At 41.9% G+C, this 17316-nt stretch overlaps 1 pseudogene; it reads left to right on the top strand.

The window, feature by feature from the left end:
• The first annotated feature begins 607 nt into the window (after positions 1-607).
• On the top strand, positions 608-4517 carry LOC139083024 (olfactory receptor 7A17-like; annotated as a pseudogene).
• The last annotated feature ends 12799 nt before the right edge of the window (positions 4518-17316 follow it).

Below are 17316 nucleotides of genomic sequence, written 5' to 3'. Positions count from 1 at the left end.
GAAGTCAGAGACGCCAGGAGAGAGTGTTGTGTATGATGTCAGAGACCCCAAAAGGAATATTCCATGATGTCAGAGACACCAGGGTGTGTGTTACACACGAATTCACAGACCCCACGGGCAGTCAGCAAACAAAGTCAGAGACGCAATGGGGAGTGTTTCACACGACTTCACAGAAGGCAGGAGGAGTGTGATAAATGAAATAGGAGACAAAAGGGGAATACTAACGCATGAAGCCCGAGATGCGAGGAGGAGTGTTACAGTCGATTTCAGAGACACCTGGTGGAGTGTTACATGAGAAGTCAGAGACGCCAGGGGAGAGTGCTACACACGAAATCAGAGACACGAGGGGGATAGTAACATACGAAGCCAGACATGCGAGGAGGAGTGTTACAGATGACGTCAGAGGCGCCATGTGGAGTGTTACATCATGAAGTCAGAGACACCAGGTGGGGTGTTTCACAGGGTGGGGGATGCCAGGTGTTGTGGGACACATGAAGTCAGACACCACATGGGGAGTGTGATGCATGAAGTCAGAGACATGAGCTGGAGTCTTACACATGAAGTCAGAGACACCAGCAGGAAAATGACTCTCTTTGTTGGAGACGCCATGGAGAGTGTTACAAAGTCAGAGACTCCACAGGGGAGTGTTACACACGAAGTCAAAGACAACAGGGGGAGTGTTACCCACAATGTCAGAGAGACCAGTGGGACTGTTATGCGTGAATTCCGAGATGACAGGGGGAGTGTTACAAATGAAGTCAGTGACACCACAGGGAATGTGACACACGTTGTCAGAGACGACAGGTAGAGTCTGACACACGAAGTCAGGGACGCCACGGCGAGTGTTATACACAAAGATCAGAGATGCCACAGGGAGTGTTACACATGATGTCAGAGTCTTCACGGGGACTGTGACACACGATGTCAGAGATGCCAGGGGGAGTGTCTACAACGAAGTCAGAGACCTAAGGGGGAGTGTTATGCACGATGTGAAGGACACGAGGAGGAGTGGTACACACGAAGCCAGATATACCAGTGGGAGAGTGACACATGAAGTCAAAGAGGACCAGGGGGAGTGTGACACACGATGTCCGAGATGCCACGGGGAGTGTTACACATGCAGTCAGAGACACCAGGTGGTGTGTGAGTTATATTGAGTAATATTTGTAGAAATATTTTGCTGTCCCGCAGAGGAGAGGTGAGTGGAGACCAGGGATTCTCTAAAGAAACTAAATGCCGAGGACAGACTCCATGACAGAGAATGATCTGGCCCAGAATGTCAATAGTGCTGAGATTGACGCAGTCTGAGAGAAAGAATATCTATACTTTTAACATTTATACCATTCTTTAGATTGCTTCCCTGAAGTTATAACACTTTTCACTTCTCTCAGAAAAATTAGAGCACCCCATTGCTATCTGTTTAAAAGTTTTAAGCTCAATCAACAGGACAGCTCTTTAAGTGTTTCCCCAAAACTAGTATCAAGTTGAGTTTAAGAGTCGTATATTTGGTCACCATTTTGATTGGCCTAGATAATTCATATGCCCAAATAGTATATCCATGTTGTTGTTCCATTATCAGCCTTTCAAATAAATTTTAAAAATTTACGTATCTCAACAGATATTTGGAAAATATATTGGCCATTAAAATATTTTAACTTTTATTTAGTTACTATGTCTGTCTTCACACATCTGAGTTTTCTACCTTAATTAAGATGATTTGGCCCACTTGTAGATGTTAGTACACAGTTTCTTTAGATGTTCACTCAAAAGTGTTGGTTACTCCCACAGTGAGTAGGTAACTCCTTGATTTTTTTGTAACATGACTGAAGGAGGAGAACAACTTTACTTTCTTCCAGGCAGATATCCATTTGTGCCAACATTTATTCAACAATTCAGTATTTCCAAATAAATTGAAATACAACCTTGCCATATACTAAATGTAGCTATGTATTGAAGCCTAAGTCCTGATTGTTTCAATAGATACTAGCTGAGTGTCTGCTATATGCCACAATGCTCAGGAACAGTTTATATTATATACTTTGATGTCTACGCCTTAGGGAATTTAATTACTAATCCATGCAGATGTCATTAAACTATTGCTTCTTTATATCTTCTTTCGCTTACTTTTTGATGCTCCACTCAATTTTCTGAATATAGTTGTTTGAAATCACTCTATTTAACCTGGTTTTGTTCTCCCTACCATGCCCTTTTTTCATAACTTCACATTCACTTAAATTTGTTGCTATATAAGTGAACATATATTTACATACACTTGTGAAAATACAAACATGAAGAAACCAAATGAGTTCTTGCTCATTTGATATTTGTGATATAATTTCAAAGGCAGAGTACAGTGAAATAAATGTGTGTATGACATAATGTCCTCAGGGGTAAATCATCTGAAGAAAGTTCTTCAGTGTAAAGGATGGAATTGCCCTATTGAGTGCAGGATTTTATAGGGCATAGTCAGAGGGGGCCTTTGCTAAGGACCATGGCTGGGATTATAGTGTGCCTATTGGATTGATCAAAAATGAGATCAATACTCAAAGTACAAGAAAAACAAAGAAAAGACGCCACATAAGAGAAATGATAAAGGGGCTTGCCTCATGTTCTACCCAACCATATAAAAACGAACTGGTCCAATAAATGTAGAATAGGCACAGAAAAAGTGAGTCTTCTAATGTTTAGTATTAGAAATACCCAATTTTGGTTGTATTTTGTATATCTCATTTTGGGAATTACTGGTTTATTTCCTTTGGTCATTTTTCACTTGGGGTGTTCAATCTGTAAGGTATTTCACACCATAAATTTATCACTCCCTTTGCCTTTTGGACAAATTTCTTTTTTCTCTTTTATTATTTTTGCTTGGCATAAAGGATGTAAATTAATCAAGGTTGTAAAGTGGCCAGAACTACACTCTTTCTCATTTTGAGCCTTGATTCTCTAAAACAACCATCTTCCTCAAGGTCTTTGCACTGGCTGTTCCTTCTGCCAGGCACACACTTTCCCAGGTAAGCTTGTGTCTCCTTGTCACTCCTCTTTCTCGTCTGTTCAAATGTCACCTTGTTTTCAGGTCTTGCCTGAACTCCTAATAAAAAATAAACCCCTATTCACTCTGCTCTTTGTACATGCTTCCTTTTCTTCATAGTATCTGTCACCCTCGGGTATGTTATACTATTATTTTTATTTGATTATATTCTTTCTCTATCACTAGATTGTAGGGATTTTTGCTTTTCAGCATTCTATACTCTGGTCAGTGCCTGGATGATGGTCTATATTTGATATATATTCCTCAATTCATGAAAGATACTTAATAAAACAGTAGTATACATTATGCTTGTGGAACAAGTTGACAGTGGAAAAGGAATTCCTAATGAGAAATAGCATTAAGGATGCTCAAATGGAGACCAGACCATACGCCAAATATTGAGACTTATTTAATGATTATAAAATATAAAGGTAGCATTTATGGTAGGTTACTAGTTCCCTGCTTGTGTGAAAATTAGTCATTTATTTTTTCTATTTCCTGGTAGTCACTTCCAAAATGTGAAGCCAAAGAATGACACACATTTTTCAGAAATTCTTCTTCTCAGACTTTCAGAGGAACTGGAATTACAGCCCTTCATATTTCAGCTTTTCCTCTCCATGTATCTGATCACTGTTTTTGGAAACCTGCTTATCATCCTGACCACCATCTCTGACTCCCACCTGCACACACTCATGTACTTCTTCCTCTCCAGCCTGTCCTTTGTAGACACCTGTTTCACCTCCACCACCATCCCAAAGATGCTGCTGAACATGCAGACCCAGAGCAAAGGCATAACCTATGAAGGCTGCATCACCCACGTGTATTTTTACATATTCTTTGCAGGACTAGATGACTTTCTTCTGACAGTAATTGCCTATGGCTGGTTTGTAGCCATTTTCCACCCCCTGCACTACATGATGGTCATGAACCCCCAGCTCTGTAGACTGGTGGTCCTGGTGTCCTGGATCATGAGTGCCTTGTATTCCTTGTCACAAAGCTTAATGGTGTTGTGACTTTCTTTCTGTTCAGACTTGGAAGTCCCCCAATTTTTCTGTGAACTCACTCAGGTGGTTCAAAATGCCTGTTCTGACACTTTTCTCAATGACATGGTGATGCATTTTGTGGCTGTGCTCCTGGCTGGTGGTCCCCTTGCTGGCATAATTTACTCACACTCTAAGATAATTTTCTCCTTTTGTGGAATCTCATCAGCTCAGCGGAAGTATAAAGCCTTTTTCACCTGTGCATCTCACCTCTCAGTTGTCTTCTTATTTTATTGTACAAGCCTAGGAGTGTAGCTCAGCCCTGCTGCTACCCACAGCTCACACCCAATGCAACAGCTTCAGTAATGTACGCCGTGGTCACACCGATGCTGAGCCCCTTCATCTACAGTCTGAGGAATAAAGACGTAAAGGGGGCGCTGGACACATTCTTTGAGCCATCCGCAGCTCTAAAAGGACTAATTGTCCTGGGTCTGAAGAAGTGGCCTTGATTGCAGGACTAAATGTTTCAGGGCCAGAAAGTGTTTTCTTCCACCATTCTTAGATCAGATGGTGGAAGTAGAACTTGCTTCTTCTATTTTTTCCATGAGTGTCCATTTCTTTGACTTCAAAATTTTATACAATTTAAGTAACTCACTTTTTAAGCTTTCTGCTTAGTTTGACATATAGGCGGTTTTCCCATCTGTACTTTCCTGCTTAACAAAAAGTTTGCCAACTTTGTATTAGTAACTGTTGGAAATTCCTTTTTCTTTCGTGGGGCAGCATGGATTTCTTAAGAATAATTACTTCTCTAACGACATATTATCTGAAGTAACGTTTCTGTTGTTTTCCAGAAAGAATAGTCACAAGTTGCATTTGTCATATGACAAAAACCTGCAATTGACAACCAAGGCAATTTGTATAATTTTATAAGAAGAGGAAGTGAAAAGCCACTGTTTTTCACATTTGTGTATGGCATACCTTTTTATGTCACTACCTTAACTTCCTATCCTGATAATGTAGACTTTAACATATAACGTGATTCATAGACAGTAACTGAGTTTTATTCTCCTTATTAGGATCCTGTTCTCTTATTCAGATATGTGTCCACAGTGCCTACCATAATAACTGGCAAAACGATTATCAAATACATGACTCCAAGTGGAGTCTGCAAACATAAATTGGAATAAATAGATTGATTTAATTTGGCCTTTGAGTCAGAGTGCAGCTTAAATAAAACAAAGAATAATTTTAAATTATACTTTGTATTACTAAGTAAAATAATTCTTTTTCCAGCTACACATCTACACCTTGAAGTCTGGAAGATTGATGCCCATGTGTAAGTAGGTTTTTTCATTGGGATGGAGGATAGGTCTGTGGGTTTAATCTTTTTTAGTGGATTATCTTCCTTTTCATCTTGGAAATTGTCAGTGCTGCCTATAATTAATACCCCTTCCATGACTCTAAATAAAATAAAAATTTTGTCATAACCACTAAATGGACCATGAATAGCAATGTCAATATCATCCTTTATATAACATGCATATATCTTCATGGTCAACTAGACTCTCTAGAGAACTTGCAGTCCTCTCCATCCATGTGATTCAGAGTCACAAGTTTTACACAAAACTTGCATGTCCTTCCAACCTCTCCTGCTTGCCTGGAAAGAAGCCTCAGTGGAGTAGAATTTTAATACAGTTATCTGATATAAACTTCAACAACAGAGTAATCGTGGATGCTAGCTTTAAATATCAGAACAAGTGCCTCAAAGTATAAGAAGCAGATTATTATAATTGCCCTCTGTTCTGTTCAATCTTGTCTTTAGTTAGCTATTGCTGCATTCCAAGCCAACCTTATAGCAAATGGTAATAAAATGCCTTTGTTATCTAATGAGATAGTATGGTGGGGAGTTCTGATTTCTGCTGGGCTCCTCATGAGTCTATATTCAGCCACAACTCTCTACCTTGTGTTTCTAAAGCTCATCCATGATGCTGTGTTCAGCTGTATTGCACTTCTCTCTTCAATCAACATATGATAGTTTACTCCATTTATATATGTAGACTAATCTCATAGTTTATGCAAAAAATAGTTTATCAAATGGAAATTCCCTTAATTTAACTTCACAGTTCTATATCCGTACATGACACTTTGCTTTCATCTTAGTTATAAGACATATCTCCCAGGTGTGACTCAGCTGCCTGTGCTCTGGATTCAATTCTGAAGCATGCAGTATGAGAACTTTCTAACTCTAACTTATTAGAATATAATTTCATACAATAAACTGCATGAATTTAAAGTGTAAAACTTGCTGAATTGAAAGAGATATACAAATTAAAAGTACATAGCGTATATTCCCTTTTTATATAAATTGAAAGGTGCATAATAAGTTTAACAGTTCTGTTGTGTGAGTGTTAAAACTTTAATCTCCCTTAGCCTCAGTTTTCTTATTTCTGAACATAATATGGGACATCAAATGTAACTTCAGACAGACGTTGTGAAGAATAAATGAAACGTGCAGAAATAACTTCATCGATACAAAAGAAAACATTTGAAGGTAAAAGGTGTGCATAACACATGGGGCAAATCAGGCTGGAAAAAGTGCAAATTATTATTTTGTGTGAAAAGCCAAGTGTTACTCTTATGTATTAAATCAATTCTATACACACACACACACACACACGACTTCTTATTACACAAGACAATGGGAAAACATTAGTTTGGTGAGGAAGAGTAAAAATATGTATTTCTATTTTTGTAGTTTTGTGATGGCTTCTTTTTTTTTCATTTATTACTCCCAACAGTCCTGGCCTATAGGTACTGAGTTACTGGCTCAAGGAATAAATCAGGGTATGTGCATATCTTGCTAAAATTGATCATAACAAGTTCACATCATTAGCCTGTTTTTACAGCTGAAGTAAACACACCTTGGGTGAAGTATATCTTCAACTTCACCTGCTTCGTAAGTGGTGATGGTATTTCCCAAACCTCCTATTTCCTTATTCTGGAGACAAAGTCCTGTGGCTTTCATAGGAGAATTTGTCCTGCTTAAAAATGTTTTGGACGCATGCTACATAGGCCTTATATAACCATACATGAAACTTACATGGGGGAAATTATAATTAGCTCATCATTATAAAAGTATGAGGCATTCTTTTGGAAACCTATAGAGGTATTGAATTGGCCAACTCCCAGCTGTCTGTTGAAAGCAGCACATGTGTGAGAACCAAAGAGAGGCAGCTTGTTATGATGAAGTGGCAGCTGTTAAACTTGGTCAGGCTTTTTGCTCTCTGTGAAAAGTGGATGCAATAGTACCCCTGAGAGATTTTTATTGGTATATAAATTTTATTTAGATAATGTCTGACAATAATATCTGACTTGAAAATAATGGAACACAAAAATAATAATAGCAATATTTCTGAAAGTGATAGGGGACATCTAAGGAGCTTTTATGATATTCTGGGCACTTTCCTAAGTGTGTTTACACATTGAGTTATCTAATCCAGACCAGGTGCTATGAGAGAGAGTACATTCTTCTCAGTTTGATAAAGATAGAGAGACTGAGTCTATAGTATAAAATGCCCACTTCACACACTGATGGAAACCAGTATTTTTATCCAGATAAGAAATCCAAGCCATGCTCTTAATCACTCAAGTTATTGGTTTTTCCCTCTAGCTAAAGAACCTCAAAAAATATCCAGAACATAAGAATTTTTATTTCAATGATTAAAAATCTACAGGTAATATCTTGATAATGAGGGTGAAATTTTCTCCACTGCACCAGAAGCCACATACATAAATAATTAGTGATAAGAATACTTTTATAATGTGACAGCTTATTCATTATTAAAAGTCTGTATTTACTATCAAATATGCGTTAAAAAAAAAAAACCCTGACCATTGAAGGGCACAAATTTGCATGTACTGATTAAAATAATCCATAACCAATCTATAAATCAAAATTAGGGTGAGTTTATTATGTGAGCCAGTTTTGAGGACTTAGCCTGGAGTAGAAAGAACAAAGGCCTTTTCTACTTGTGTCCCTCACGTCCTCCTGGTGTCTGTCTTCTTTAGCTCATGATTTTACATGTACCTACGCCACCTGCAATCTCTGCCACCATCTGGGACATCGTCCTTTCTGTTTTCTATTCCACAATGCCCCAACTCTTCAACCCTATTTTCTATGGTCTCAGAATTGAGCAAATAAAAGGTGCCATCAAGAAAATCATGAAGAGATGATTATTTTATTCAGGATATGCATAGGAAATTGCTGAGACTCACCCTAAATTAGCCAGCGCTGGCGGTCTAGTGCTTAAGATTTGTCACTCTCAGCACCATGGCCTGGGTCCATTTCCCAGTCAGGGAGCCACACCACCCATTTGTCAGTTGTCTTACAGCGGTGGACGCATGTTACTGTTATGCTGAATGCTATGCCACCAGTATCTCAAATACCAGGAAGGTCACCCATGGTGGACGGGTTTCAGTGGAGCTTCTTCATTAAGACAGACCAGGAAGAAGGACCTGACCACCCACTTGCAATAAAATTGGCCATGAAAACCCTATAAATAGAAGGAGAACATTGTCTGATACAGCACCAGAAGGGGAGAGGATGGTGCACAAAGACCAGGCAGAGTTCAGTCTGCTGTACACAGGGTTGCTAGGAGTCAGGATCTACTCCATGGCACTAACAACAACATCCTAAATTATTGAGTGAAATTCATATTTTCAGCAATATGTTGAGATAACTTATTGGGATTATATAGCTATAACTGATGTAAATTTAATAAATGATGTCATTAAAATATGTCATATATTGGGGCTGCCCCAGGTGCATAGTGATTAGGTTTGCGTGCTCCAGTTTGGTGGTCTGGGGTTCTTGGGTTCAGATACTGGGTGTGGACCTACACATCGCTTGTCAGCCATGCTGTGGCAGTGTCCCACATACAAAATAGAGGAAGATTGGCACAGATGCTAGCTCAGGACCAGTCTTCCTTACCAAGAAAAGTACATATATATCTCATTTACAAAAATATTTTCTTTCTGAAGATTTTGGATTATCTGAATATGCCACTGGGTAAAAGATCTGGTGGTATGAATTACAGATCCCCACTCATGCTTTGAGAAGTTAGGAGCTCTCACTAAAAGTTTCAGTTTTAAAAAGCCAAAAAGGTTCTCTTTAGAAATATTTTATGTTAAACTTCTGTTCTATATTTATCCACTGTTCAAATTTTTACAAATTTAGAATGAAAAGTGTATCAGTTAATTTTGAAAGACCACATTTGATGTTATAGAAGAAATAAAAATATTCAGTTACATACTTATTCAAAAATAAATATGAAAAATATATGTTCTTTTGAATATCATAAAATATAAATGAAATGCATGCTGTGGAAAAAGTAGTGGGTTTGGTGGGAGTATGGAATCATGTATGAGAGTATCAGAAATATTTTACACAGCTTTCCTCATATGGCAAGAAAAAATATAGATATGTTGTATTGTCATCAGACAAAAATTTTCTCAAAATATGTTCAAATGGTTTGGGTTTAAATGTACCTGCTTATGCTTTAAACATCTTTTGCTAGGTTGATTAAAAGAATGTACGAATTTTCACTGCCCATTTATTATCACATACTTCTCCGTACATTCATTAAGACCATTGAGGAGCAATGTTTTGCTTTCTGATGATGTCATATGAAAGATTATTTCATTGCCAACAGTATCAGCCATAATATGGTAGGTTACACTGTAATGGTTAGGAACCCCCAAAATCTCAGTAGCTTTATACAACAAAGGTTGTCTTCTAGCTCACAATATCTGCCAAATATGGGTCAGTAGGGGGGCTGTCTGCATTGGATGCACCTGACCGAGTCATTGAAAATAAGAAATCAATCACATCGAAAATTGATTTGTAAGCATTTACTTAAAAAAAGCAAGTAGGAAAAGAAATAAGAGCACTCACCACTCAGAAGCTAAGTGACTACTTTACCAGATATCTGAAAATATCAACTTCATGAGTTCTTTTCTAAATATGGATATAATATAAGGTAGACCCCTGCCTACGTTCTCAGAGGATTTTTGCATCCACAGTGAGAGACCCTTGAACGCACATGTAGACAAACATCTAGCAAATATTTAAAAAAAAAAACTCACATGAAATCAGAGGCATCAGTGTGAGTTTTGCACAAGAAGTCCAAGACTCCATAAGGTAGTGTTACACTGGAAGGCAGAAAGGACAAATTGAGTGTTACATGTCAAGTCAGAGACACCGGGGTGTGTGCTACACACGAAGTCTGCGATGCCACATGGAATGCTACACATGAAGTCATATACACCACGCGGAGTGTTACAAAATAAGTCAGAGACAGCAGGAAGTGTGTGACATACAAAGTCAGAGATGCCAGGGGCTATGTTACACACAAAGTCGGAGTCTCCAGGGGAGTGTGATACAGGAACTCAGGGATGCCAGGCAGAGTATGACACACGAAGTCAGAGACAGCAAGGGGATTGTTATATGTGAAGTCATAGATGCCGGTGGAGTGTGACACATGAATTCACAGATGCAAGGGGAAGTGTGACACATGAAGTCAGAGGTGGCAGGTGGACTGTTACATATGAATCTGAGACGCCAGGGGGAATGTGACACAAGAAGTCAGAAATGCCAGGGGGTAGGGTAACACAGGAATTCAGGGACACCAGGGTGTGGGTGACAGATGAAGTCACAGATGCCAACGAAGTGTGAAACATGAAGTCAGAGACACTGGGGTTTGTGATACACAAAGTCAGGGACAACAGGCAGAGTGTGACACAAGAAGTCTGAGATGAAACAGAGGAGTGGAACACACAAAGTAGAGACACTGGGGTTTGCGACACACGATATCAGAGATGCCAGGGGGCATGTTACATGTGAACTCAGAGACACAATTTAGATTGTTACACACGAAGTCCGAGACGCCCGGTGGTGTGTGACACACGAAGTCAGAAACAACAGGGGTAGTCTTACACAGGAAGTCAGAGACACGAGAGAGTGTGTGACTCTCTAAGTGAGAGACGCCAATGGGGAGTGTTATGCACAAAGTCAAAGACACCAGGGAGACTGTCACATAGGAAGTCAGAGACGCCACATGGAGTGTTATACATGAAGTCGGTGGCACCAGTGGGAGGGTGAAACATTAAGTTATAGATGTCAGGGAGAATCTGATGCATGAACTCAGAAACACAAGAGGGAGTGTGACACTGGAAGTCAGAGATGCCATGGCGTGTGTTCCACATGAAGTGAGAGAGACCACGGGGGAGTATTATACACGAAGTCAGGGATGCTAGGGAGACTGTGATACATGAAGTCAGAGATGGAATGTGGATTGTTATACACGAAGTCCGAGATGCCATGGGAGTGTTACACACGAAGTCAGAGATGACACCTGGATTGTTACACATGATCACAGAGATGCCATTGTGTGCATAACAAACGAAGTTAGAGACGCCAGGGGGTGTGGGATGCACGAAGTCAGAGACACCAGGGGACTCTTACACATGAAGCCAGAGAAGCCATGGGGGAGTGTTACCCACGAAGTCAAAGAAACCAATGGGTGTCTTACGCAGGAAGTCAGAGATGCCAGGGGGAGTTTTATGCATGACGTCAGAGACGTCAAGGGGAGTGTTACACAAGAAGTCAGTGACGCCTGGGGGAGTTTTAGTGAGGAAGTCAGAGACCACAAGGGGGTGTGTTACACAAGATGTCAGAGATGCCAAGGGTAGTGTGCCACAGGAAGTCAAAGACTCCACGGGGAGTAGGACACACGGAGTTGGAGATGAAAGTTTGATTGTGACACCGAAGTCGGTGACACGTTGGGGAATGTTACACACAAAGTCAGAGAAGCCAGGGGGACTGTTATACACCAGGTACAAGACACCTCTGGCAGTGTTACACACAAAGCGATAGATGGCAGTAAGAGTGTGAGACATAAACTCAGAGATGGGAGAGGGAGTATGACACCACTCAGAGATGCCAGGAAGAGTGTGACACATGGCATCATAGATGACAGGTGGAGGGTTATGCACAAATTCAGAGATGACAGGGAGACTGTGAAACACGAAGTCACAGGCTCCATGGGGAGTGTGATACACCAAGTCAGAAACCATAGCTGAAGTGTGAAACATGACCTCAGAGGCCCCAGGGGGAGAGTGACACATGAAGTCAGAGACACCCATACAGTTGATGTGCACAAACTCAGGGATGCCAGGTGGAGTGTGCCACTCAAAGTTGGACATGTCATGTGGAGTGTTACACAAGAAGTTAGAAGGCAGTGAGAGTGTGATGCACTTATCTGAGACACATGGGGGAGTTTGAAACACGAAGTCAGAGATGCCAGGTGGAGTGAGACACATGATGTCAGACACGCTAAGAGAAGTGTTATAAGTGAAGTCATAGGCACCTGGGGGAGTGTTATGCAAGAAGTGAGAGATGTCATGGGGTGTGTGACACACAAAGTAAGAGACAGATCAAATGTGACACAGGAAGTCAGAGATGCCTTGGTGAATGTTACACACCATGTTAGAGACACTTGGGTGAGGGTTGCACAAGTCACAGATGCCAGTGTGTTACACAAGAAGTCTGAGATTTCATGCTGGAGTGTTAAAATCAAAGACAGAATGGTCATGTTGAGTTTTACACATGAATTCAGAGACACCAGGGGGTGTGTACCACATAAATTCCTAGATGCTGCATTGGGTGTTACACATGAAGCTGGAGACACCAGTGGGTGTGTGACACATGAAGTCAGAAATGTCAGGGGGTGTTAGACACAATCAATCAGAGATCCAAGGTGCAGGGTGACACATGAAGTCACAAATGATAAGGGGAGTGTGATGCACAAACTCTGAGACACAAGGGGGAGTGTAACACATAAAGTCAGAGACTCCACAGGGTGTGTTACACAAAGTCAAAGATGAAAGCGGAAGTGTGAAGAACAAAGTCAGAGATACCAGGGGGAATGTGACACTCAAAGAGACAAAACTGGGAGCGTTACACAGGAAATCTTAGAGGCCTTGAGGAGTGTTACACAAAGTCAGAAACACCAGAGGTAGGGTTACACAGGAAGTGAGAGACACACGGGGCTGTGTCACACAGGAAGTCAAGGATATCATGTGGAGTGCTACACACGAAGACAGAGACACCAGAGGGAGTGTTACAAACAGAGTCAGAAACTTAACCTGGTGTGTTACACACAGAGTTTGTCTTGCCGGGGGTTGTGTGACATACGAAGGAGGGAATATTACCCAAGAAGTCAGAGTAACCAGGGGGAGTGTTAGGCATGAGGTCAGAGACACCAGGATGACTGTGGAACACGAAGGCAGAGGGACCATGGGGAGTGTGACACACAAAGTCAGAGACGGCATGTGGAGTTTTACACATGAAGTAAGAGACTGTTATGCACATCAGAAAGACAAGGCATACTGTTGCACAGGAAGTCAGAGACACCACAGGGAGTGTGACACACAATGTCAGAGACAATAGTTCGTGTGTGACACTTGAAGTCAGAGACCCCATGGGGAATGTTATGGACAAACTAAGAGATGCCAGTGGGAGTGTTATACAAGAAGTCAGAGACTCCATGGGGATTGTGACACATGAAGTTATAGACAAAGGGAGTGTGATGCACATACTCAGATACACAAATGGGAGTGTGACACACGAAGTCATAGACGTCATGTGGTGAGTTACACATGAAGTTGTAAATGCCAGGGGGAATGTGATACACGAACTCAGCAACACCAGACAGAGTGTGGCACATGAATTCAGAGATGTTACAGGAAGTGTTGAACACGAAGTCAAATAAGCCAGTCAGAGAAGACTGGTCAATTGTGACACTTAAAGTCAGAGGCACCACAGGGAGTGTTACACACGATGTCAGAGATCCCAGAGAAATTGTTACACATGAGGTCAGAGATGATGGGAAATTACACACAAAGTCAGAGATGCCATGGGTAGTGTGACAAACAAAGTCAAAGATGCTGGGGCAGCATGAAACAAGAAGTTACAGGTGGCAGAGGGAGTGTGACACAGAAACTCAGATACACAAGGGGGAGTCAGACACACGAACCCAGAGACAACACCAGGTGTGTTAGACATGGAGTCAGATATACCAGTGTGATTTCAACACACGAAGTCAGAGATGCTGGTGGGAGTGTTAGAAATGAAGATAGAGTTGCCATGGGTAGGCTGATACTCTAAATAACAGACATGAAGGGGAGAAGTGTCACATGAACTCAGAGACAACAGAGGATCTGTTACAAACTAAGCCAGAGAAGCCATGATGGTGTGTACCCACAAAGCCAAAGACAACAGCGGAAGTGTAATGCAGGATTTCAGAGATGACATGGAGTGTGTGACACACCAAGTCAGAGACCAGAGATGGAGTGGGAGACACGAAGTCAGAGATGCCACGGTGAATATTACACAGACTCAGAGACACCTGGGGGAGAGTGACACATGAAGTCAGAGAAGCCACTGGGAAGTGTTACACATGGGGTCAGAGGCGAGAGTAGGAATGTTATGCACAAAGTCAGAGACAACAAGGGGAGTGTGACACACGATGTCATTGATGCCAGGGGCAGGTTACACCTAAGTCATGGATGAAACGGGGATGCATGAACCGAGAGACACAATGCGAGTGTAACACATGAAGTATGAGATGCTACCTTAAGTATTACACATGAAGTCAAAGACGACATGGGTAGTGTGATACTGGAAGTCAGGGATGCTAGGCAGAGTGTGACATAAGACATAAGAGATGCCAGGGGGAATATGACACATGAATTCTGAGACACCAGGTGAAGTGTTATGCAAGACGTCAAAGACACCAGCAGGAGTGCTACACACGAAGCCAGTGATGCCTGGAGGAGTGTTATGCACAAAGTCAGAGACTCAATGTGGTGTGTTACACATGAAGTCAGAGAGCCAGGGGCTGTGTTACAAAGGAAGTCAGAGACTGTACAGGAAGTGTGACACATAAAGTCGGAGACCATGTGTAGAGTGAGACAATTGAAGTCTGAGATGCGATGGTGAATGCTACACATGAAGTCAGAGATGCCAGGGGGAGTGTCTTACAAAATGTCCAAGACGCCTGTGGGAGTGTTACAGATTAAGGGTTAGGTGGCAGGGGGAGTGTACACACGAATTGAGAGACGAAATTTTGGGTATCACACACGGAACCAGAGATGCCATGGGTTGTCCTACAAACGATGTCAGAAATGTCAAGGGGAGAGTTACACAAGATGTCAGACACGACAGGGGGAGTGTGACAGACAAAGTCACAGACTACAGTGGGATTGTTACAAATGAATCAGAGACACCAAGGAGAATGTACACAGGAAGTCAGAGATGCCACAGGGCGTGTTACACATGAAGTCTGAGATGACATGGGGGAGTGTAACAAATGAAGGCAGAAATGCCATGTGGAATGTTACACATGAAGTCAGAGATGGCACATGGGAGTGCTAGGCACGAAGTCAAAGACACAAGAGTGAGTTTTACTCAGGCAGTCAGAGATGACACATGAGAGAGTTAAACATGAAAGCAGAAATGCCACGTGGACTGTTACACAGTTAGTCTTCGACGTGACAGGGACTGTGATACACAAAGTCAGACACGCCAGGGGATGTGTGACACAGTGTCAGAGAAGACGGGGAATGTTACACACAAAGTCAGAGATGACATAGGGAGTGTGAAACACGAAGTCAGAGACAACAGGGGGAATGCTAAACAGGGAGCCACAGATGCCAGGGGAATGTTACAGAGGATGTCAGAGAGGTCATGTGGAATATTACACATCATATCAGAGAGTCCAGGGGGACTGTGAAACATGAAATCAGAGAGACCAGGGGGAATGTTACACAGGAAGTCACTGACGCCACAGGGAGTGTGCCACATGAAGTCAGAGATGACAGGCAGATTGTGACACAAGAACTCAGAAGCACAATGGGGATTGTGACACAAGAAGTCAGAGATGCCACCAGGAGTGTTACACATGAAGTCAGAGAGGGCATGTGGATTGTTACACACAACATCAGAGACACCATGGGGACTGTGACAGATGAAGTCAGAGATGCCATGGCAGAGTGTTACGCACAAAGTCAAAGGCACCACATGGAGTGTTGCACATGAAGCCAGATATGCCAGGAGGAGAGTGACACATGAAATCAGAGACACCACTGGTTAGTGTTATACACACAGTGAGAGATGCCATGGGGGAGTGTTATGCATGAAGTCAAAGATAACAAGGAGAGTGTTACACACGAAGTGTGGGAGACCAGCGGGAGAGTTACACACAAAGTCAGAAACAAATGGTTGAGTGTTACACATGAATTTAGAGATGACACAGGATGGTTACAAGCAAATCAATGATGTCATGGGAAGTGTGACACATGATATCAGACATGACAGGCGGAGTGTGAAAAATGAGATCAGAGATGCCATGGGAAGTGTGACACAAAGTCAGAAATGTCAGAGGGTGTGTTACTCATGATGTCAAAGAAGCCACAGGGGCATGTTATGCACAAAGTCAAAGAAACAGGGAAAGTGCTACACACCAAGTCAGAGAGTCCAGTGGGAGTGATATGCACAAAGTCAGAGATTACAGGGGACGTGTTACACATAAAGTCAGAGATGCCATGGGGAGTTGACACATGAAGTCAGAGATGACAGGTGGAGTGTGACATATCTGGAGTCAGAGATGACAGTGGGAGTTTACACACGAAGTGATAGATATCAGTTGGAGTGTTATACATGATTTCAGAGATGAGAGGAGGAGTGTGACACAGGAAGTCAGAGCCACAAGGGGGAGTGTTAAACACAAAGTAAGAGAAGCCACAGGGAGTGTTACATATGAAGTCAAAGCCAACATGTTGTGTGTCACCCCTGAAGTCACAGACGAAAGGGGGAGTGTTACACACAAAGTCAGCAATGACATGGGGAGTGGTAATCACAAAATCAGAGACACCATAGGGTAGTGTTACACAACAAATCATAGACCACAGGGTGAGTCTTACACACGAAGTCAGAGATGACGGGAGGTATGACACAGAAAATCAGAGATGCAACGGAGAGTATATGGACACAGTTAAAGGCACCAGGGTAGTGTTATACATGTAGACAGAGACACCGGAGTGACTGTTACACAGAAATTCAGAGATGCTAGTGGGAGTGTGACACACGAACTCAGAGACATCATGGGGAGCGTGGTGCCATGGGACTGCTACACAAGAACAAGGGAACGTTACGACAGGTGAAGTGTGAAACACGCAGTCAGAGATGGC

Source organism: Equus przewalskii, chromosome 4 (genome assembly GCF_037783145.1).
Source record: "Equus przewalskii isolate Varuska chromosome 4, EquPr2, whole genome shotgun sequence".
Lineage (NCBI taxonomy): Eukaryota > Metazoa > Chordata > Mammalia > Perissodactyla > Equidae > Equus > Equus przewalskii.
This window is presented reverse-complemented; position numbering and strand designations above follow the sequence as displayed.